This window comes from Hipposideros armiger, unplaced genomic scaffold (genome assembly GCF_001890085.2).
Source record: "Hipposideros armiger isolate ML-2016 unplaced genomic scaffold, ASM189008v1 scaffold_1402, whole genome shotgun sequence".
In the NCBI taxonomy this organism is placed as follows: Eukaryota; Metazoa; Chordata; class Mammalia; order Chiroptera; family Hipposideridae; genus Hipposideros; species Hipposideros armiger.
The window spans coordinates 26,580-51,291 of record NW_017732752.1 but is presented as its reverse complement, the minus strand read 5'-3'; the positions used below and the strand labels follow the sequence as shown (position 1 = coordinate 51,291).

The window sequence follows — 24,712 nt, the reverse complement described above, 5'->3', positions numbered from 1 at the left end:
TCACATTAAATGTAAATGGATTAAATGCTTTAATCAAAAGACATAGGGTGGCTGAATGGATAAGAAAGCAAGAGCTTTGCATATGCTGTATACAAGAGACTCACCTCAAATAAAAATCATATACAGGCTGAAAGTAAAGGGATGGGGTAAAATATTTCACACAAATGGGAATGAGAAAAAAATCTGGAGTGGCAATACTTATATCAGATAAAATAGACTTTCAACTGAAGAATATAATAGAGGACAAAGAAGGGCACTTCATAATAATAAATGGATAGATCCAACAAGAGGACGTTTCCCTAGTAAATATCAGTGTACCTAAGATAGGAGCTCCTAAATATATAAAACAGATATTGACAGACATAAAGACTGAGATCAACAGTAACACTGTCATAGTAGGGGACTTCAACACCCTGCTGTCACCAATGGACAGATCCTCCAGACAGAAAACAGAGGCCTTAAATGACACATTAGACCAGCTGGTTTTAATTGATATTTTCAGAGCATTTCACCCCAAAGCTACAGAATATACATTCTTCTCAAGTGCACATGGAACATTTTCCAAGATAGACCACATGTTAGGCTACAAAACAAGTCTCAATAAACTTAAGAAAATCGAAATTACATCAAATATCTTCTCTGACCACAGTGCTAGGAAATTGGAAATCAACTACAAAAGAAAAAAAGCAACTGGAAAACATAGAAATACATGGAGGCTGAATAACATGTTACTAAATAGCCAGTGGGTCAAAAATGAGATGAAGGAAGGAATCAAAAGATACCTTGAGGCAAACAAAAATGAAAACACCACAACCCCAAATCTTTGGGATGCAGTGAAAATAGTCCTAAGAGGGAAGTTCATAGCAGTGCAGGCCTACCTAAAGAAGCAAGAAAAATCTCAAATCAACAGGTTATCCTCACATCTCAGGGAACTGGAAAAAGAACAGCAAAATAAGTCCAAAGGGAGTACAAGGAAGGAGATAATAAAGACCAGAGCTGAAATAAATGAAATAGAAACAAGAAAAACAATACAAAAGATTAATGAAACCAAGAGCTAGATTTTTGAAAACATAAACAAAATTGAAAAACCTCTAGCCAGACTCATCAAAAAAACCCCAAAAAACAGAGAAGACACAAATTAGAAAATCAGGAATGAAAGAGGTGAAGTGACAACAGACACCAAAGAAATACAAAGTATTTTTAAAAATTACTATGTTCAACTATATGCCAACAAATTTGACAATCTGGAAGAAATGGATAATTTTCTAGAAGCATACAACCTTCCAACGTTAATGCAAGAAGAAACGGAAAATCTGAATAGACTGATTACTACCAATTCCTTGGTAGGAATTGAGTCAGTAATCAACAAGCTCCCAACAAACAAAAGCCCTGGAACAGATGCTTCACAAGTGAATTTTACCAAATATGCAAACAAAAATTTATCACCTATTCTTCTCAAACTATTTAAAAAAATCAGAAGTGGGGAAGGCTCCCAAACGCTTTCTATGAGGCCACTATCACCCTGATTCTAACACCAGACAAAGACAGTACAAAAAAACCCCAAAAAACTACAGGCCAATATCCCTGATGAACACAGATGCAAAAATTCTCAACAAAATATTAGCAAACAGAATTCAGCAATATATTAAGATTATACACCATGATCAAGTGGGATTCATCCCCATTATGCAAGGTTGGTTCAGTACCCACAAATCAATCAATGTGATACACCACATCAACAAAATGAAAAATAAAAATCATATGATCATACCAATAGATGCAGAAAAAGCATTTGACAAAATCCAGCAGCCACTCATGATCAAAACTCTTAGCAAAGTGAGAATTGTGGGATCATATCTCAACATAATAAAGGCCATATATGATAAACCCACAGCTAACAGCATACTCAATGGGGAAAAGCTAAAACCATTCCCCTTAAGATCAGGAACAAAACAAGGCTGTCCACTTTCTCCACTTTTATGCAACATAATTCTGGAAGTTCTAGCCACAGCAATCAGATATGAAAAAGAAATAAAAAGCATTCAAATTGGTAATGAGGAAGCAAAATTGTCATTATGTGCAGATGACATGATACTATACATAGAGTACCCAAAGACTCCATCAAAAAACTACTGGAACTGATAAATGAATTCAGTAAGGTAGCAGGATACAAAATCAATATTTAGAAATCAGTTGCATTTGTATACACCAATAACAAACTATCAGAAGGAGAAATTAAGAAAACAGTCCCATTTACAGTTGCTTCAATAACTATAAAATACTTAGGAATAAATTTAACCAAAGAAGTAAAAGGCCTGTACTCAGAATAAGACACTGAAGAGAGAAATTGAAGATACAAATAAATGGAAACACCTACCATGCTCATGGATAGGAAGAATTAATATAGTTAAAATGTCCATACTGCCTAAAGCAATATATAGATTCAATGCAATTCCTATCAAATTACCAAGGACATTTTTCACAGAAATAGAACATATAATCTTAAAATTTATATGGAACCATAAAAGACCCCGAATAGCCACGGCAATCCTGAGAAATAAGAACAAAGTCGGGGGTATCACGCTACACAACATCAAATCATATGATAAGGCTACAGTAATCAAAACAGCATGGTACTGGCATAAAAGCAGTCACATAGATCAATGGAACAGAATAGAGAGCCCGGAAATAAATCCATTCATATACAGTCAGTTAATTTATGACAACGGAAGCAAGAATTTACATTAGAGTAAAGATAGGCTATTTAATAAATGGTGCTGGGAAAACGACTGACACATGCAAAAAAATGAAATTGGACCACCTCCTTACGCCATACACAAGAACAAATTCAAAATGGATTAAAGACTTAAATGTAAGACCTGAAGCCATGAAACTCCTAGAAGAAAAAAATAGGGAGTAAATTTGCAGACATTACCCTGAGCAATACTTTTACTAATAACCACGGGCAAGGGAAATAAAAGAAAAAATGAACATATGGGGTTACATCAAATTTAAAAGGCTTTTCACAGCAAAGGAAACCATCAATAAAACAAAAAAGAAGCCTACTGAATGGGAGAAGATATTTGTCTATGATATATCTGATAAGGGTTAATATCCAAAATTTATAAAACACTCATGCAACTCACCACCAAAAAAACCAAACAACCCAATTAAAAAATGGGCAGAGGATATGAAGAGGCATCTCTCTAAAGAGGACATACAGATGGCCAACAGGCATATGAAAAAATGTTCAACCTCACTAATCATTAGAAAAATGCAAACAAAAACCACAATGAGATTTCACCCCACTTCGGTCAGAATGGCTATCATCAATAAATCAACAAACAACAAGTACTGGCGAGGTGGTGGGCAAAAGGGAACCTTGGTGCACTGTTGGTGGGATTGCAGACTGGTGCAGCCACTAAGGAAATCAGTATGGAGGTATCTCAAAAAGCTGGAAATGGAAATACCTTATGACCCAGCAATTCCACTTTTTGGTATTTATCCAGAGAAACCCAAGACGCTAATTCGAAAAAATATATGCACCCCTATGTTCATTGCAGCGCTATTTACAATAGCCAAGACTTGGAAACAAACAAAATGCCCATCGGTAGACGACTGGATTAAGAAACTGTGGTACATTTACACAATGGAGTATTACTCCTCTATAAAGAAGAATGAAATCGTGTCATTTGCAATGATATGCATGGACCTAGAGAACGTTATGCTAAGTGAAATAAGTCAGTCAGAGAAAGACAAATACCTTATGACCTCACTTATATGTGAGATCTAAGGAACTTAATAAACGAGCAATGTAAACAGAAATTGTCTCAGACACACAGAGGAAAAACTGATGATTGCTAGATGGGACGGGGGTGTGATGAGGAAGAAGGAGAAGGGATGAGACGACATATATTGGTAACTCCAATACTGCCACAGGGATAGGAAAGACAGTATAATTGTGTTTGGGGAATATAATCAATAATGTTGTAAATGTTTTTTAGGGGGCCAAAGGGACTCATGTCTTGTTAGGGAGACCACATCATGGATGGTGTAGAGAGGCCTGACCACTGCATTGCACATCAGAAGCTGCCGTTGAATAATATTATTTGTCAACTACAATTTAATATATATAGAGTCATGGGATGTGGAGTACAGTGTGGGGAGTGGAGTCAATGGAATTGTAATAGACAGGTATGATATCAGGGGTAGAGGGGTGGATTGGGGGAGGGGGTGTTGTCACTTTGTGAGGGGTGAAAAGTATAACTATTGCATTGTTTTGTACACCTGTAACTAATAATAAAAAAATAAATTAAAAACATAAATAATAAATTAAAAAATATGTCCACCAATGTCAGCTGATAGGGAGTCTTAATAAAAAATAAGGTTTAAGCTGTAAAAAAAAAAAAAATTCCTCAGGGGCCGGCCAAGTGGCGCAATGGTTAAGAGCTGGCTTGGGATGCCAGAGGGTCCTGGTTCGGATCCCACATATGAGGGCCAGTGACACTGCCCTCTACAGCTAGGATGATGAACAACAGCTCGACCTGGAGCTGGGCTGCCGTGAGTCGCTGGCGACGGCGTAGGCTGCAGCCCCTGTGGCAGTGGTTTGCCATGGGCTACCGTGTGTGGCCAGCATCCAGCGTGAGCGGCCAGCTGCTGCAGTGAGCGGCCGTCCAGAGGCCGGCAACTGGTCTGCCTCGCCCAGGAGGAGCACAATGATGGTGCCAACTTTGGCCAGTGAAGCAGCGTCCTCCAGAACTAGACTGAAGAACAAGACGACAGCAACTTGTCTGTTCCCCTTCCCCCAATTCCCCAGCGCTGTTCCCATCCCCCCAATTCCCCAATAAAAATCTTTAAAAAAAATTCCTCAGAAATATAAATTCATTTGAAAGAATAAATGGTTATATATATATATACATACAAATATATAAATATATATAAACATATATATATATTTATATATTTATTTTTTTCTGTCTCTGTTTCCATCCTACTAATTCTATTTCTCTGGAGAACTCTGATTAATACATGCACCAAACCACAGATCCGGGAAGCTCAGAGATCATCAGGCAGGATAAATACAGATAAAAAAAACAAGAAAATATAGAAACTATATCTACGCATATCATATTCAGTCTCTAGAAAATCAAAGATAAGTAAAAAATCTTAAATGAAGCCAGAAAAAAAACACCTTACCTATAGAGGAGCAAATATAAGAATTATACCTGACTTCTCTCAGAAACCATACAAACAAGTAGAGTGGAATGAAATATTTAAAGTGTTGAAGAAAAAAAAATCAGTAACCTATAATTCTGATCCCATAAAATTATTCTTCAAAAGTGAAGGGAAAATAAAGATTTTCACAGATGAACAAACATTAAGGGAATTTTTGCCAGTCTACCTGCCTTGCAAGAAACATTAAAAGAAATTCTTTAGGGAGAAAGATATTGTTATAGGTCATAAACTTGGATCTACATAAAGAAAGGAAGAGTATTAGAGAAGGAATAAATGAAGGTAAATAAAAACTTTAATTTTTCTTATTCTTAATTGATTTAACAGATAAGAGTTTGCTCAAAATAATAACAGCAATAATGTATTTGATTATGTGTGCTTATTTATACTGTAATGAATGAAAGCAATGATACAATGGGCAGAGGGAGGAATTAGGAATATTTTGTTATTATAAGGTATTCGCACTACCCATGAAGTAGTGTAGGTGTTATTTGAAAGTGGATTTGAATTAGTAGTGTGTATTCCAGACACTAGAACAACCACTAAAAGAAGTATTTTTAAAAAGTAGAATTGATATGCTAAATGAGAGAAAATCTAATCATATAAAATGCTCAATTAAAGCCACAGATGGCAAGAAAAGAGTGAAAAACAAAAATGGCAAACAAAGGCAATAAATAGAAAACAGTAATAAATCAAAACTCACTTTGATGGTCTAAATACACCAATTAAAAAAAAATGATTGCGAGAGTGGGTCAAAAAACAAGACCCAACTATATGTTGTCTACAAGAAACCCATTTTAAGTACAAAGACACATATAGGTTAAAAGTAAATAGATGGAGAAAGATATACCATGTTAACCCTAATCAAAACAAACCTAGAGTAGCTATATTAATGATTAAGGAGTCAATTCTGCATGAAGACATAATAATCCTTACTGTGTACACACCTAGCAACAAAGAGTCAAAGGCATAAGGCAAAAGCAATAGAACTGCAAGGAGAAATAATTGGAGACCTCAACACCCTTCTATCAGAAATGCACAGATCCACAGGCAGAAAATGAGCAAGCACACAGCTGAACCCAACAGCATCATCAGTCAACTGGATATAATTGCCATTTATAAACCACTACACTCAACAACAGCAGAATACACATACATCTTAAGCTCACATAGACCATATACCCAGATAGATCACATTTGGGTCATAAAAAACAACTTAACAAATTTAAAAGAACAGAAATCATACAATGTATTTCCACAAACCACAATGGAATTAAATTAGAAATCAACGCAAGATTTCTGGAAAAATCTCAAAATACTTGGCGATTAAACAACACATTTCTAAATAGTACATGGATCAAACAAGAAATATCAAAAAATTTAAATATTTTAAACTAAATGAAAATTAAATTACAAAACACATGGAATCAGCAAAAGTGCTTAGAGGGAAATTTACAACACTGAATCACATATAAGAAGAAGTAGAAAAAAAGAAATAACAATTAGAGCAAAATTTAATGAAACTGAAAAAAGAAAATCAAGAGAAAATTAAAAAATTCAAATGATAGTTTTTTAAAGATCAATAAAATTTATACTATTCAGTGCTAAAAAGAAATGAACTATCAAGCCATGAAAAGACATGGAGAAACTTTAAATGCATATTACTAAGTTAAAGAATCCAACATAAAAAACCTACAAACTGTATGATTCCCACTATTTCACATTCTGGAAAAGGCAAAACTATCGAGACAGTAAAAACATCAGTGGTTTCCAGGCATTAGGGAGAAGGAAGGAACAAATAGATGAAGCACAGAGGATTTTTAGGATAGTGAAGCTATTCTGTGTGACACTGTAATGGTGGATATATGACAGTATACATTTGTCAAAACCTATAGAATGAACACCACCAAGAAGGAAACCTAATGTAAACTATGGACTTTGGATGGTAATGATGTGTCAATGGTTCATCATCTTGTAACAAATGTACCAGCCTGGTTTGGAATTTTGATAGTGGAGAGGCTGTGTGCGTGTGTGCGTGTGTGTTTGTGTGTGTGTGTGTGTGTGTGTGTGTGTGTGTGTGTGTGGTGTACAGAAACTCCCTGTACCTCCAGCTAAATTTTACTGTGAACCAAAGTCTGTTTATAAAAATAAAAAGAGTATCAGTGAGTTCTGGAACAATTTCAAGCAGCTTCATGTTACTGGTAATTGGAGTCTCCAAAGGAGAGAAGAGATCAAATATAGTTGAAGAAATATGTACAAGTTTTTCCACATTTTATAGAATGATAAATCCACATATCCAAAAAGTTCAACAAAATCCAGTAGAAATTACCAATTTCAGAAATGAGACCCTACAGATCACTACACATTCTACAGATATGAAAATGTTGATAAGGGAATATTATGAACAATTTTATAGATTCAACAACTTAGAAGAAATGAACAAATTCCTTAAATGACACAAAGCTCACTGAAGAAGAAATAATTTAATAGCATTTTATATTTTAAAGAAATTAAATTATAGTTTAAAACATCCCATATTTGCAAAAAGATTAACATTTACCAAGCTAGATAAATCAAAACAGAAATCCACACCTATTCAATACAAAATACGTAGTAAATATGTAGTAAAAACACAGAACACAAAAGATGAAGAGATCTTAAAATGGAAAATGGCTTATAAAAAACGACTAACAATTAAATTGACAAAAGATTCCTCAAGAGCAACAACTGTGACTAGGGAACAGTGGAATATCTTCAAAGCACTATGAAAAAATTTCTGCCAACCCAGGCTGAATAGAACAAAAATATTCAGTTAGATAAAATTTAACCTCTGTGGCAGGCTGCTTCTAAAATGGCTCCCAATAGTTCAGTCATACAGAGTCCTGTAAACAAATTACGGGTGTGCCTCACTGGTCCTCAGTTGTACAGCGAGGCCTCTAGGAAGCTTAGCACATTGTCCTTTAGCCATCACAGCACGAGTACAAAGCGAAGAAGGGTTTATCTCAAAGAGAACTATAACTATTGGGTTGTCAGAAAAGTAATGATGCATATTTGCAACAAAAAACATAGAAAAAATACGTCATGACTTTTCCGACAACCCAATATTATCCAATGCAATGAATCCCAATGAGATTTAGAGGACCCACAAGTTTTTGAGAAAAGTTTATCAGCAGCAACTGGATTTGGACTTAAAAGAGACAGAAATAGTACACAATGAAAAGACCATTGGATTCCCAAAATTCTCCTGGGAGAATAAAACCACATAGCTGCAAAATACGTGCTATATTTCATGAAAAAGGGAAGATCACTCAAGAGCCCAGAGAGCACAGTGGAAATTCATGGACAAACAATTCCTAGAATTATTCTTATTTGATTGAGACCTGATCAAATGTCTAACATTTTCCCAGATTGATTTCAGAACTGACAGGGACCAGTGAAGCCTCTGTGCTTCCCATTTTAAACAGGAATGTCTATTACCTATGCCTGTCCCATTGTATATTGAGATATGGGGGTGGCAGAAACCACTTGTATCTTTTTTCTTTAAATTTTATTAAGGAATTGGGGGAGGAGAATAGTGTTGGGGGATTGGGGAAGGGGACCCGCCAAGTTGTTGTTCTTCAGTCTTTGTTGTGGAGGGCACCAGTCGCCATCTGGCTTCCCATTGGCAGCTTGTGGCCTCTAAGCTCAAGGTGCTGTGTTACAATCTTAGTTGTGGGTAGGCGTAGCTACCATTCCATGCGGAAGTCAAACCAGCAGCCTTGTTGTTAAGAGTGCACGGTCTATCCACTGAGCTATCCGAGCGGCAGCTCAAGGTGCCAAGTTCAGTCTTAGTTGCAGGTGGGCATAGCCCACCATTGAAAAGGCAATCTTGTTGTTACACCAGCTGAGCCATCCTGCCACCTGTTGGCAGCTCAGCAACAACTCAGCTCAGGTGCAGTGTCACTGGCCCATGTGGGAAAGGAACCGGCAGCCCTGTTGCTCAGAGCTCGCTCTCTTAAGCCAACCCTTAACCAACTGAGCCACTTGGCCGGCCCACCACTTGTATCTTTAAGTGTCACAGATACTCAGGTTGAGAGAAATTATACTCAAGGACCTATACATAAGGAACTACACCCAGAAGCCTCATTCACAACTAATCCTGATTTAGATAGTGAGATGCCGGACTTTAATCTTGTAATGGGATGACAGGGGGCCTGGGGAGGGAAGAAATGTATTTTGCATATGCAAGGGAAATGAGTAATTTGCAGCTGGAGGACAGACTGTGGGGCCTGAAGCTATGGCGGCTGTGTCCTCCTCCTTCTCCTCCTGCCCTGGGCCACAGACCCTGCCAGTGTCTGGCTCTGCTTCTGGCAGTGCCACCTGTTTCCACAATGCCCTCCAAGAAACAGGTTCAGGCCAGGGGCAGCAAAAAGGCGGAGAAGGAAAAGGAGATGTATCAAAGACAAAACTTTTGGTCTAGAGAATAAAAAAGGAGCAAAACAACAGAAGTTTATCAAGGCTGTCACTCAACAAGTTAAATCTGGTCAACAGTATCCAGGTCGGGTAGCACAAAGTGAAGCTGAAAAGAAATTTAAGAAAGATGACAAGAAGAAAGAATTCTAAGAGCGAAACGAGGGAGGTGTCAAACCTGTAGTTGCCACTCAAAAAGTAAGTAAAGGTGCAGATCCCAAATCTGGTACATGCGTTCTTCAAGCAAGGACAGTGCACAAAGGGGATAAGTGTAGGTTCTCATATGACCTGACTGCAGAGAAAATGTGAAAAGCAAAGTGTTTACGTTGATGCAAGAGACGAAGAACTTGAAAAAGCTACTATGGATAACAGGGACGAGGGAAAACTGGAAGAAGTAGTGAACACAGTACGCAAGCACTTCTGTGAAGCTACTGAAAACAACAACCATGGCTGGTTTGGGGTGTGCCCCAGAGAGGGTGATACTTGCATGTATCATCATGCACTCCTCCTGGATTTGTGTTGAAAAAAGATAAAAAGAGAAAGAAGATGAAATCTCATTAGAAGATCTAAGACAGCGTTCTGCCCTGGGTCCAAATGTTACCAAAATTACTCTAGACTCTTTTTGCATGGAAGAAAAGGGTAAGATAAGAAAAGACTGATAAACTTGAGCAAGGTACAGAAAGAAGGAAAGCAGACTTCGAAACAGCGGAAGCAGTAGTGAACAGTGGTCATGAGGTGTTTGAGTTTTGTTTTGTTTTTTTTAAAGATTTTTATTGGGGAATTGGGGGGATGGGAACAGTACTGGGGAATTGGGGGAAGGGGAACAGACAAGTTGCTGTCCTTTTGTTCTTCAGTCTAGTTGTGGTGGACGTTGCTTCACTGGCCCAAGTTGGCACTATATTACGCTCTTCCCGGGTGAGGCAGATCAGTCACCAGCTTCTGGACGGCCGCTCACTGAGGCTGCTGGCCGCTCATGCTGGCTGCTGGCTACACACGGTAGCCCATGGCAACCCACTGCCACAGGGGCTGCACCCTACACCATCACCAGAGACTCACAGCAGCCCAGCTCCAGGTCTAGCTGTTGTTCAGCATCTTAGCTGTGGAGGGCAGTGTCACTGGCCCTCATATGTGGGACCTGAACTGGGCCCTCTGGCGTCCCAAGCCAGTTCTTAACCATTGCGCCACTCAGCTGGCCCGAGGTGTTTGAGTTTTGTCCTGACTGGCTCATGATGATGAGGAAGCAGATGACACCCGTCACACCCAGGAAACAGGGGGTGATGATTCAATAAGTGTAAATGACATCGATTTAAGCTGCACATCTCAAGAGATGTGGAAGACAGGTATCACTGTGACCAGTCTTGAAAGATTCAGCAGATATACTTCAGAAAAGGAAGTAACAAATTAAGTGAGGCTTCTGGAGGTAGGGCTGAAAATGATGACAGAAGTGATTCAGAAGAAGACAATGAATGAAGGGGAGGGACAGGAAAATGGAGCCACTGATGCTGTTCCCGGTGATGAAAATCTTTTTACTGGGGAAGATTTAGATAAACTATGAGAATTCAACACACCTAATTTAGAAGATGACACCAAACAAGTCAATGAAAAAATTAAGCTGGTTCAGCATGAGTTGAAATAGACTACATTAATTTTTTTTCCACCTAGAATTCTTCAACAGGATGTTTATTTCCCATGCTGCTATTCTGGAGGGCTCACTCTCCTCCAAAAAAGGAATATTCTCCCTATGTCTTGTCTTCTGACTTTCGCTATATCTCACAGTAAATTCAGAGTAGTTCTTTTTTTATTTTATTTTATTTTATTATTTTTTATTTTATTTTATTGTTAGTTTCAGGTGTACAGAACAATGCAATAGTTATCCTTTTCACCCCTCACAAAGTAACAACCCTCCTCCCCCCATCTACTACCCTCCCACCCCCCGATATCATGCTTATCTATTACAATTCCATTGATTCCATTCCCACACTCTACTCCGCGTCCCGTGATTATACGTATATATAATTATAGTTGACACTGAGTAGTTCTTGATAAATTGAAAATATAATGGTTATTGCAGAGAATGCTGATTGTTGTAACTGTCCACTCAAGTAGGAAGTGTGCCTGCTTTTCCAGCTTTTGATTTTCACTGGACATGTGTTATTACAAGGACAACATAAATTTAAATTTAAAATACCCTTTACTTAATTCAGTTTTTAATGAGTAATTTTATTTATTTTGTATTTATGTTTAAATGACGGTCTAAAATACAAGCGCTGTACTTCATAAAGGAAACGGTATATGCAGATTCGGTATGTATCTCTTTGAACAATTAGATGGACATTTAAAATGAAACTTCTTTAATCTGACAGGATCAGCTGCAATGCCTTAAACTGTTTTGAAAATTTCCCTCTTCTTTTTGCCAATAAAGTTGTAAATAAAGACCTTCATACATTAAAATCCAAAAAAATAAATACATAAACTGGTACCCAGTGATTCCCAATTTCTGGTATTCCTTTGTGGAAGCCCCTCCCCGTAATTGTGGCTGGACCTAGGAACTTACTTCTAATGAATATGGCTAAAGTGCCAGGATGTCACTTTCAAGATTAGGTTACAAAGGATGTGACATTGTCTTGCTCATTTTTCTGGTTCTTCTCAAAGAGCTTGCTTGCTCTGATGAAGTCAGCTGCCATATTGTCACACAGAGAAAGCTTCATGGCAAGGAAGTGAGGTCCTCCACCTGAACCCATAGGAACTGGATACTGCCCCAAACTACATGAGCTGGGAAACTGTCCCTTACCTTAAGCCTTGATTACAGCCTTGTGAGGTTCTGAGCCAAAAGACTCAGCTAAGCCATGCTATCTATCTAACTATGATAGATAAACGTTTTCTGTGTTAGGTCACTTCATTTTGAGGAACTTCTGGTTGGACATATCTACATGCTGGGAGGATGGAGCACCCTGGTTCACAGGGCCAGAGCTCCTGCCCTTGGGCCTCATCAGGACCCAACCCTGTGTTCTTCTCCATCTGGCTGTTCATCTGTACCCTTTACAAGAATGGCTCCAGATTTTCTTTTTTAAACTCAACCTTTTAAATGAGAAATAAACCAAGACTCAAAGCAATGAAGTGACTTGTCTAGGTTCACACTGCTTGTAAGAGGCAGAGCTAGGATTGTATCTAAGAAACCAAAATCGTAACCATTACTGAATACGTCTTCACAGGAACTAATAACATAAAATAAAGTACTTTATTAGGAAAAAGAAGCTTTAGGCAGATTACAATCACAAGTTTTTTGTAAACGCCTGATTTAAGACTGTTGATGTCTAGCTTAATGAAATAAATGATTCATTTAATTAAAAAAAAGATAGATGATATGTTTTGGATTTGCTTTAAAATAATTCAGAAGTAAGATGAGGGAGAGAGTTAAATGAAACAATGTTTGCCTACACTGATAATTGTCTGTGATCATACTGGGGGTTCTGTATACCATTATACATTTGTATCTGAAATTTTTCACAATAAAAAAAAAACTTATGTTAAGGTTTTTCAACCTTGGTACTATTGATATTTTGGGTTGGATAAATTCTTTAATGTGGGGATTGTCATGTGCATTGTAGAATGTTTAGCAGCATCCCTGGCTTCTATCCATTAGATGTCAGTAGTGCCACCACCCCACCGTTGTGACAACCAAAAATATTTCCAGACATTGCCAAATGTCCCACAGGGAGCAACCTGGTTCCCACTGAGAACCACTGCTTTAAAACAAGGTTGCTTGTTATTATTAGAAGTCCTAGCCTAGGCAATCACCACAATATATCAGGAAAACTTCAGGATATAAATATACAAAAGTCATTTGCATTTCTATATAAGAGCAACTAACAAAATTAAAAACACACACACATTATTTACATTAACAACAAAAAGGAAGGTACTTAATAAATTAATCAAAAGAAATACAAGTCTTTTATGAAGTACGTTATAAAATATCATAAATATGCTGAATACCTAAATAAATGGAGAAGCATGCTGTGTTATGGATAGGAAGGCTTAATATCATAAGTGAGCTAGTCTCAAAATTATCTATAGAGTCAATGTAAATTTAGCATGATTTATATGGAGGAATAAAGAGCTAAAAATAGCCAAGACATTCCTAGAGGACACCTATGCAGGGGTCATGCCCCATTAGGTTTTAAGACATTTTGTAAAACTATAGTAATTAAAATAGGGTGGAAATGAAGAGCTCTCACAAGCAGAATAATACAATATGGAAACTTAACATTGAACCTAACTGGTTAAATAACTGGTCATACAACAAGGTCACATTACTAGGAAAAAAGCAACTATTCCATAAATAGCTCTGGGAAACTGGTCACCTATATGGAAAAAAATTGAAAATGGATAGGCACCTCATATAAAAAAATAAATTCCACACTGACTAATAAATTCCAGATTGACTAATGTGAAAGGAAAAATATTTTTCAGTTTTAGAAAAAATATGGGAGACTATTTTTAAGATAAGAATTTCTTTAACAAACACAAAAAGTTCAAACCATACAGGAAGATGAATAAATGCAACAAGTTTAAAATTTACTAAAATACATCAAAAGATAGTATAAAAGACAAGTGAATGAGAGAAGCAATTGTAGCAAATGTATCAGATAAACATTATCAAAAAGAAAAAGACAAACCTTACCAATCAGAAAAATGGTCATGACCAGGCATTTCACAGAAGAGAACCACAAATGGCCAATGAAAATAGGAGGTGCTCAAACTCATTCATCAGAAAACTACAAATTAAAATCACGGGTTACCATTTACTCTTAGCGAATTGGAAAAATGTAAAAGCCAGGCAGTTCTATACAGTTAAATTAAGTAAGAAGGTTATAAAATGCAGAATTGTTAATTCTGTACACTAAGTGATCCCAATTTTACTATTTAAATATTTGATATGGATGTACATATAAGTTTAAAAATACATACATATATGTAACTGGAAAATAAACATAAACTATTAACAGTGAAAAAAAAAAAAGCCAGGCTGGTGAGGATATGGATCCTTGGGAATTTTTATACTAATGATGGCAGTGTACACTACTGCAAACTCTATGGAAAACAATTTGGCATTACCTAGTGAAGCTGAATATGCACATCCCCCATGATCCAGCATTCTGTTCCTAAGTGTGTATCTGAGAGAAACTCTTGAAGGGGGCACCTTTAAAAATATACACAGCCCAAACCAAAAACAACCCAAATGTTCATCAACAGTATAATGTATAAATAAGCTATATTATACCACAGAATAGTATTGTGGCAATAAAAACAAATTGATAATAGCTATACACCTCAAAACAGATAAATCTCAAGATAATGTTATGGAAAAGAAAGAAAGAAAACTAACAACTGATAGAAGAAAATACAGACTATGATACCATTTATGTAAAGGTCACAAACAGGTGAACTAAACAAACAAAAATGGGAAAAACATGACAATGAAAGATCAGGGATCGCCATCATGCAGTAACAAATATTGCTACTGTAATGCTAAAATTCCCAAACTGCCATGTCCATTTCCCTACTAGGGTTGTTCAAATCAGATGCCCATTCTGCTTCATTAGTTAGACAAACATTTCATGAGTTAAGACTATCTCTACCCTAAACAAGCTTATAGGAAAATGTGTGATAACATTAACAAAAGCCTATGAAGCACTTGGTACGATGCTAGGTGTCTCACTTTTTTTTTTAACAGAGCATAAGCATTTATTTATATACTAATAAAATAAGTACCATTTTGCCAGATGCTATGCTAAGGACTTTACAGTAATTTTAATTTAATCCTTACAATACCTCTATGAAGTAAATACTCTTATCACCATCCACACTGAGTACTATTATCATCCTAATAATAATACTAAAGGCCATATAACATTTTAACCACTTACTAATGCCAGGCATTAGGCTAAGTCTTTATAGTCAATCTAATTTAACCCTCACAACAACCCCATGAAGTAGGTACTATTCTCATCCCTAAAGGATATCATTACCATCCCAATTTCCAGGATAAGAAAACTAAGGGGGAAGATGAGGTAACTAAGAAAAGGCAAAATCAAGTTAAGTCACCCATGGTCATACAACTAATAAAGGTAAAATTTGAACCTATGTCTATCAGACCCTAAAGCCTGTGTTTAGGCACTTTCACACTCATTATTTTATTTCATATTTAGAAGCCCTGTGAAGTAAATATAACAGAGGGGTTAAGAGCACGGGCTCTGAAGATAGAAAGATGTGGGCCCAAATCCCACTCTACCCCATTCCAACTGTGGGACTAAGGACAAGCTCCTCAGCCTCTCTGAGAGGTCCAATCCTCCCATCTATAAAATGGAGGTTTTTAAAGTGTCTGTGTGTAGGCGTGAAAGGGCAAATATGAAAACCAAATGAAACAATGCACGCAAAGAGCTTAACACAGTGCCCGGCACACAACCAATGTGATGAGGCAGAAAAGGGTTAATAAAAGTGAACCTGAAGGGGGACTACCCAGGCCTGCATCCCTTCCCCAGGAACCACCCAAGCTCATCCCCTAGAAATAAATCTAAAATGTCTAAACTCTCATAAAAAGAGGAGATAAGACCCAATTGGTATTAACCGGTTCTTCACACATGCACAAACTGCCAAAATCTATCCATTAGTTGAACTCTAGCCTAATTATAATGCAATTATAATGGAATGAACATTAAAGCTTACCCCCTACCCGCCATGGGTTTTTCTGTATGCATTCTGGGTAAGAGCATGCACAGAAAGAAACTAGTTATATTGCCAATATATGTCAATCAAATGACCTCAGTCTATACGTCACATCTCCTGCTGTAAGGAAATTTACCTTAGAGGATGTTATAATGAACTTTTTTCTTTTGAAAACAAAACAGAAGTTTTGCAGTTCCATGAAGTTTCGGTTTTGTTAAATCCAAGCAAAATTAAATGTTGCCTCAGTCAGAGCAACTTCTAAATACTTTGGGTACCAAGATTCCTTATGAGATTCTATTTGAAAGGAGTGTCCCACTAATTAAAGAGGTTTGAAGCTACTGGTCTACAGGATAAAAATCAAGTCTATAGCATAAAATATAAGACCTCCCAAAGCCTGGCCCACATCAGCTCTCTCAAGTCTTATTTCCCACGGCTTCCTGGCTGACTGGAAATGAACTCTAGCAACACTAAACTGCCTATAGTTCCTCATTAATGCCACTATGTTTCTGTCCATACTGTAACTTCCAAATGATTGCTGCCTGGTTTTATTTTACTTTATGTTTAAGAAATATATTAAGCTATGAGAAACAAATGCCACATTCTGGGCCCAGATGGGACTGAGCTTGTGTGGCTTCCATGACATAGTGGGAGGGGAGGGTCCCACAGATCAGGCACAATAGGGCCCAGTGTTTCCCAAGGTCCCTTGGTGCCACTAGGTTGGGCCAGGAGTCACACGACATGAACTCCTCCATTCCTCCTCTTTTCTTTGAACACTTGTAGGCCTAGAGTTAGACACAGACTGCTCCCAGGAGGAATATCTCTTGATGGCTCATTTGGCTGAAGAAGGGAAGGGCATTCTGGATAGTCAAGGAAGGACTACAGCACTCCATCCATGGCTCATCCAAGGAGTACAATATCCTGTAAGTCCCAACTGAATGCTCTTCCCTTTATCTGTTGATATGCTCCTCCTTTAAGTCAAAAGTTCTCAGAAGGAGTGGGAGGAGGAGCATTTTCCCCTGTGGGGGGCATTTCGCAAAGTCTGGAAAGGTTTTTGGTTGTCATAATTGGAGTGGGGTTATCACTAGCACCTACTGAGTTAGGTGAGGGATGTGCTAACCATCCCACAATGTACAAGATGGCCCCCACGTCAAAGGATTATCTGGCCCCAAATGGAAACAGTGCCAAGGTTGACAGTTGCAGCTTTAGTTCTCAGTTTGGTACCACAGCGTCCAGGAAGGCCTTCCTGAACCCCCCAGACCGGGTTCGGTACCTCTTCTTGGGAGTTAGCATTGTATTGTACTGTCATACGTTACTCAATGACAAGGATAAGTTATTAGGTAATTTTGTCATTGGGGGACATCATGGAGTACACTTCCACAAACCAGGATGGAACAGCCTACTACACACTCGGGCTGTACGGTGAAGACCAGGGGTTGGCAAACTTTTGAGATGGAAGAGCTAATCCTGTCCCTCACAACAATTTAAAAATTATTCGAGGGCCATAAATATATTTTTACAAATAAAGAAAATTAGATCACGTGTACCTTTTGAGCAGAGACCTTAACACTGTTCCTGGAACATAGTAGGCACTCGGTAAAGTAGCATAGACTGCTATCTGCCTATCCTACTGGCCAACCCAGGGGTCGGCAAACTTTTGAGATGGAAGAGCCACCAGCAAACTGCAGTTCGCGAAATGTGGCTCTGAAGTAAAATTGAAAACGAAAATAAAACTATCATAGTTTCATTTATAAAATTTTTAAAAGGTATTATTCACATAATGGTGATTAGGTAAAAATATATTTATGGCTCTCGAATAATTTCTAAATTGTTGTGAGGGACAGGATTAGTTCTTCCAGGGGTCATAAAACTTTCCGACAGACAGACAGAACGTACCCAAAGAGCTGCATGTGGCTCGCAAGCCACTGATTGCCGACCCCTGGTCCAACCTATTCCTCTTAGTTAAAAGAACACCAACTCTCAGTTGGGCACATGGTCACTTGGAATGAAGACTACATTCCCCACCCTTCTATATATGGCCAAAGACTAAGTGATAGTTGGTGGGGTGCGAGAAGGGCTACCTGGAAGCTTCTGGGAAATGTCTTTTAAAAGTACTAAATGCTCAGGGCTGGCCAAGTGGCTCAGCTGGTTAAGAGTTTGCTGAAGAGCACGAGCTCTGAGCAACAGGGTTGCTGGTTCGATTCCCACATGGGCCAGTGAGCTTTGCCTGAGCTGCGCCTGAGCTGAGCTGCCACTGAGCTGCCAAAAGGTGGCAGGATGGCTCAGCTGGTGAGAGCACCTGCTCCGAATGACAAGGTTGCCTGTTTGATGGTGGGCTACACCCACCTGCGGCTGGGACTGAACTTGGCACCTTGAGCTGAGCTGCTGCCCAGATGGCTCAGTGGATACAGCGTGCGCTCTTAACAGCAAGGTTGCCGGTTTGATTCCCGCATAAAAAAAATAAATAAGAAATAAAAATAAAAAAGTACTAAATGCCCTTCACATATGCCCACCCTATCCCACCCTGCTGCTTAGGACACAGATGAGAGGACCGGAACTCCAACTTGAATCCCTTCGGTAAGAGCCAAAAGCTGCTGCAGCCAAAATGCTAGGTGACTATGATCTTCCAAACCAGCCTTGGTCTGCCTTCTTATACCTAACAGCCACTATTTTGTTTAAAACCATTGCTATTTCAGATCTCTGCTTTTTGCAAAGATGCCTAATCCAAATTGATAAATGATCTAATACCCAACTTCTACTTTTTGCCATCAATAGCCATATACTTCAAGAAAGTACAACTTGTGCTTTATTAATTTGCATTTTGTTTTGCTTTTCTTCACTGACATATTTTGAAATACAATTTTTCCTCTGCTCTTTTCCTTTTGCAACTTATTTTGCTGTCAATTATATTCCTTGTTTATTCAATTACCCTTCTCTAGCTAAGAGTTCTCAGCTACTTATCTCTTCCATTTGACTTGCAAAAGAAGCTCAGTGATTTCCACAACTCCAAAAGCATTCCTCTTAGGTAGTATTTGATTCACAACTAGATTTACATGTAGAGAGCCAGAGGTCAGCAGTAAGGGTTAAGCCTGACAGCTGGCAAGCTGACAGGCTCTCAGGCCCAGGTGAGCAGCCTGGGAAGATTGCTGGATAGATCTCATCTCCACTTTGCAGCTGAAGAAAACACAGCCAATGTTACAGACAACCTTGAAAGTTACAGAGTAGAAAGAAGGCCATCCTGTTAAGAGTTTCTACTTGCTGTGTTTTGTCTCACTTCGGGGAGATTGCTCCCAAAACCCCCTACCTAAAAACCTTCTTTTGCTATAAAAGCTGTGTACAAACAATAAACGAGGCCACTCTCTGCCATCAGCACTGAGTGGACCTCCTGTCCCCAGCTTTCATCTCTAGTCTTTCTTTTCTAGTCTCCCACCCAATCCTCTCAGGTACCCTTTCGGTAAGCTCCTGGCTGACAAGTCAGGAGCGTTCGGTTGAGCAAGCTGATCTTGTTCATTTATAGACAGGTTTACTGCCTCTACAGAGGATAAGTAATCCAAAGTAAGCAGACTTGTTCTCTGATTAATGTTATGGAAAAAAGATGTAATATTTATAAAATTCTTCTGGAATAGAAGAGCTCAGATAATCCTAATTTGCATACTAATTTTACATGCTGTTGAAGTGATCATAATTTGCTTGAATATAGCCTGTCTTTGTCATAACTTGTTCATGGTATTTTTTTTTTAAGATTTTATTGGGGCATTGGGGGAGGGGAGCAGCCAAATTGTTGTCCTTCAATCTTAGTTGTGGAAGGCGCAGCTAGCTCAGTTCCAAGTCCAGTCGCGTCAATCAGCTCAAGGTGCTGTGTTCAATTAGTTGAGGGTAGGCGTAGCCACCATCTTATGTGGGAGTCGAACCAGCAGCCTCTTTTTTAAGAGTGCACACTCTATCCACAGAGCCATATGGGCGGCAGCTCAGCTCAAGGTACCAAGTTCAGTCTTAGTTGCGGGTGGGTGTAGCCACCATCTCATGTGAGAGTCGAACCGGCAGCCTTGTTGTTAAGGAGTGCACACTCTATCCCGAGCCACCCGGGAGGCAGCTCAGCTTAAGGTGCTGAGTTCAGTCTTTAGTTGCGGGTGGGCATAGCCCACCATTCAAACCGGCAGCTGGGTTGTTAGGAACACATGCTCCCACCAGCTGAGTTATCCTGCCACCTGTTGGCAGTTTAGCGGCAGCTCAGCTCAGGGCGCAGAATCACTGGCCCATGTGGGAATCAAATCGGCGACCCTGTTGCTCAGAGCTCGCATTCTTGGGCAAGCTCTTAACCAACTGAGCCACTCAGCTGGCCCCAGCTCATAATATTCTTTTTTTTTAAAAAGATTTTATTGGGGAATCAGGGAAAGGGGAACAGACAAGTTGCCATCCTTTTGTTCTTCAGTCTAGTTGTGGACAACGTCGCTTCACTAGAACACGTTGGTATTGTGATCATTGCACTCTTCCCGGCTGAGGCAGATCAGTCGCCGGCCACTGGACGGCCACTCACTGCTGCTCTTGGCAGCTCACACCGGCTGCAGGCTGCTCACACTGGCTGCCAGCCACACACGGTAGCTTATGGCAGCCCACTGTAGCAGGGGCTGCAGCCTATGCTGTCACCGGCGACTCATGGCAGCCCAGCTCCAGTTCAAACTGTTGTTCACCATCTTAGCTGTAAAGGGCAGTGTCACTGGCCCTTATGTGGGATCCAAACCGGGGCCCTGCTGCTCAGAGCTGCCGTCCCAAGCCAGCTCTTAACTAACGGCACCACTCGGCCGGCCCCATAATATTCTTATTATTCTTAAATTTCAAAAAATTTTCAAGTGGATATTTGTTATCTTTCTTTCTTAATCCTGTAAGACATAATAAAAATTTTTAATTGCCAAACTAAATTTCCTTTTGAAAACTAAAAAGGAAATTTAATATTCTAAATTTAATAACTATTCTTTGTTCCTCCTCAAAAGTATCTCCATTTCCAAAAGCTCTTTTGTATGATTTTCACCTGTTTTTTTCATCTTTCTTTGCTATGGATCTGATTTCTCGTTTTTTTTCTGCTTTATTTATTAGAAGCTTTAGAGTGTCAGTTATTTTCTTATTCTCTTCTATTTACCACTGCTATATTTTTCATTTTAACCATTTGTGCTTAATAGTTGTATACCCTTTTTCTGCTCTAAGGGTAGATAACTCGTCTCTGAATTCTAGCTGTGATTCTTGTACTTGTTCTGTTTAAGCATTACCATTATACTGATTTTTTCTGGCTTTGCTCTTTTGGCTAGTAAACTTGTTTACTGATCCTAGGTTACTTTTTTTTTTAATTGGGGAATTGGGGGGATGGGAACAGCGCTGGGGAACTGGGGCAAGGGGAACAGACAAGTCGCTGTCGTTTCGTTCCTCAATCCAGTTGTGGAGGATGCTGCCCCACCGGCCCAAGTTAGCACCATCACTGCGCTCCTCCCGGGCAAGGCAGATCAGTCGCCAGCCTCTGGACGGCTGCTCACGGCGGCTGCTGGCCGCTCACACTGGCCGCCGGCTACACACAGCAGCCCGTGGCAACCCACCGCCACAGGGGCTGCAGCCCACACCGTCGCCAGCGACTCACGGCAGCCCAGCTCCAGGTTGAGCTGTTGTTCAGCATCCTAGCTGTAGAGGGCAGTGTCACTGGCCCTCACATGTAGGAGCCAAACTGGGGCCCTCTGGCATCCCAAGCCAGCCCTCAACCAACGCGCCACTCAGCTGGCCCCTAGGTTACTTTTTTATTTCACTCATCCTTGAGTATACTTTGGTGGATTTTCAAAAATTGTTACTGATGATTTTTATTTGTTCCAGGTAATTTTATAGTATCTTGATGTGTTTAATAGCAGAAACAATGCTGTACACTCTAGTAACTTCCTGAATGTTCCCAGATGGAAATGACTGAAATTCCACAAAAATTCCACAATCCATGAAAAGAGGTCAGTGTCGATAGCTTTAAACTTCACCTGTATTTCCTACTCAAAATATTCGAGGAGCAGCCTCAGCAGTAGGTACCACTCACTCACTAACCAGCAAGATCCTCTTCCACACTCAATCACCTGAAGAATTCTACTGGGACACATCTATTCGCAGAAAGTGTTTTCCTTAGAATGTACTCTCCCTACCTTTCTATATAAACATTTCTTGAAAGAAAAGGCAAAAACACATTTTTAAAATGCCTTGATTTTTTCCTACTCTCTATTAGTTTGGAAGAATTAGATCAATGAGTTCTACATTATTTTTTGGAGCCATCATATTCAAGACTATGGCTCAGTTTAATATGAAGTTGAACAGAATGGTTGAATAATTTATCACAACAGAACATGGTATTCAAAACATCAAAGGTATAAGGCCAGTCACTAGAGAAACCAATGCTACAACTGAACTTGAAATGACTACCTGAAAACATCAAGGATAAATAGCATGTCTAAAATTCTACAGTTGTACCTAAATGTAGAACTAAAGATAAATTATCAGCCAGCCAAAGCAATGTGTTTTCATCCCTTTTCCCACTCACTAAATACTTTGCTTTTATTTTCAGTTTTATAAAGCCTGTCTTGCATCCACTATTGTCTCAGGAAGACTCACTGACCACCCCATAATAAAAGTATGCTTTCTTATACAGAATTCTCTCATAGAAGAATCCAAATGCTCACAGGTGATTACCCTACGCCTCCTACTTTTCTGTAGCTATAACTGACCAGGAAGGCAAGAGGTGCCAAGCAGGGTGAAAATAACTGGAAATTCCTAAGCAAAGCAAAGGAACGCTTAACTTTCATAGTTAACAAGCTAAGGCAGGTAAAACTGTGAAGGCCTTCCTTACTGCTGTCTTCAGCAACTTCTGCATATATTCCTGAGCCTTCCGGTGACACCTTCAAGTCATTGAGGGTGCCTAAATGATTTTGGTATTTTAGTACTAAATAATACCAAAATAAGTATTAAAGTACTTATTTTAAATAATTATCCTAGAATAACAATGCTATAGGAAGATAAAAGCACACAATATGATCACCTCTGGGCTATGAATTCCTTATGGTCATGACTCTCAACTAACATGGCACTTACTTATTAGTAAGCTTGGCATTTACTAATGGAATCACTTTATATGTTTCTGCCTTATCCCCCGGTTAGCTCTTTGAGAGCAGGGACTCACTCTTTAAAAAGGCCTGCCTCAGCCAAAGTAGCTCTGCCTTTACCTATTTTATATTGGAATTCTGGATAAGACTATTTCAAAAAGGAGTTCAAATGTTAGTGTTTTATTTTGTTTTTAAGTTTGAAAAAATACTCATACCCCACTAAAATTAAAAGGACTGACAATACCAAGTGTTGGCAAAGACCATGAAGCATTTAGAACACATTCATGTATAGTACAGCCATGTATGAATGAATAAATGATACAGACACTCTGAGAAGCAGGAAGTGTCTATTACAGATATACAGATAAAGGTAGAGATATATAGATACATCTTATGATCCAATGATTCTACTCATTGGTATAAACACACACACACACACACACACACACACGTGCACACGTGCACAAAGTCGGATAATTAAGTCTGTGAACTTTCCACTGTGGAAGTGCACAGTGGAAATTTCACAAATTTAATTGTTAGCCCTCGTGTGTGTGTGTATCCAAGAGAAATTAATGCTTATGCCCACCAAAAGTAATGTACAAAAACGTTCTTAGCAAATCTACCCACAGTATCCCAAAACTAGAAACACCAAATGTCCATCAGTGGAACAATGGATAATTTGTGTTAAGTTTTTAAAAATCCAGTAATGAAAAAGAATGAGCTATGACAATTTACAATATAATGGGTGAATCTCATGTTAAATTAAAGAAGCCAGGAACAAAATAATAAATAGAAATGATTGCATTTATATGAAGTTCAAAAACAAGCAAGACGGGCCGGCCAAGTGGCGCCATGGTTAAGAACTGGCTTGGGACGCCAGAGGGCCCCGGTTTGGATCCCACATATGAGGGCCAGTGACGCTGCCCTCCGCAACTAAGATGCTGAACAGCAGCTCGACCTGGAGCTGGGCTGCCTTGAGTCCCCGTCGACAGCGCAGGTTGCAGCCCCTGTGGCAGTGGGTTGCCATGGGCTACCGTGTGTAGCCAGCAGCCAGCGTGAGCAGCTAGCAGCCACAGTGAGTGGCCATCCAGAAGCCAGCGACTGATCTGCCTCGCCCGGAAAGAGAGCAATGATGGTGCCAACTTGGGCCAGTGAAGCAACGTCCTCCACAACTAGACTGAAGAACAAAA

General features: G+C 39.2%; 1 protein-coding gene and 1 pseudogene across 2 annotated transcripts in view; one reads left to right on the top strand and one right to left on the bottom strand.

Moving 5' to 3' along the window:
* Nucleotides 1-24,712, bottom strand: part of TPST1 (tyrosylprotein sulfotransferase 1) — a 135,664-nt gene that overhangs the window by 107,968 nt on the left and 2,984 nt on the right. The gene's annotated exons all lie outside the window — the stretch shown is intronic.
* LOC109377432 (zinc finger CCCH domain-containing protein 15 pseudogene) lies at nucleotides 9,603-11,317 on the top strand (annotated as a pseudogene).